This window comes from Nannochloropsis gaditana (genome assembly GCF_000240725.1).
Source record: "Nannochloropsis gaditana CCMP526 unplaced genomic scaffold scaffold256, whole genome shotgun sequence".
In the NCBI taxonomy this organism is placed as follows: Eukaryota; class Eustigmatophyceae; order Eustigmatales; family Monodopsidaceae; genus Microchloropsis; species Microchloropsis gaditana.
The window spans coordinates 3915-4802 of NW_005803697.1; positions in this window are offsets into that span (position 1 = coordinate 3915).

Sequence of the window (888 nt, forward strand, 5' to 3'; positions counted from 1 at the left end):
CGAGACGGCGAGGGGAGAGACGATGAGGCGGGAGGGAGGAAAGTGGAGGGGTGGGCCGGAGGGAGGACGGAGCGGGGAGCGTCCTCGACGGAAAAGAGGGAGGGAGAGTAAGGAGGCAAAAAGAAGATAATTCTGAGGCACATTCGGACCTAGCGACTGGCAACAATTATTCCTGCGGTCCCTCGGAGGACCACTTTCACACTCTCAGCAGCCAACACCAGCGGTGTCCTGCCATAGTACGTCAACGGATAGCGCAAATACCCCGCGATAAAGTTCTAATCGTCATGTGTAAGCGTTGGCAAGACTGAGAGAGCCCTGCTTTGAGCTTTGAGGTGGATTACGTGCCAAGACTTGGTGTAAGAGATACTGACAGGTTGCCTTCCGCTACCTTGCGTGTCTCACTATCCTATTGGCCGTTCGGTGTCGAAAGTGGGAAACGCACATGTGTATATTTCAAGCGAGAATTTTGCTAGGTGGCTCAAGAATTCTCTTACGGAGAGAAAAAGCGAGGTGCTGCCAAGGAAAAGGATGGAGGGTCACTTTCTTATGTGTCTATTCAGCCCGTGGTATGGGCCGTTCGCGCCAAAAATGTGGCCTCCATGACCAGCGGTCAAGGACGAATAAGAAAACAAGGATGAAGACAAAAACCTGTGCAAGTTTTCGCACGCCGTTGTATTAGTTTGGCATGAGTCTCAGGAGATGAACATTCATATTTGGCGTTGGATCGGTCTGGATAAGTAACATCGCCGACCACACCCGCCTTGGCCCCTGATATCATGCACCTGGTCTTGCCGAACAGGCCTCCACGCATGTTTTCTTTTCATCAGGGGCGACCATACAGTGACGGACATGCTAAAAATTATTGTCCTCTATTCCTCATTACATCGT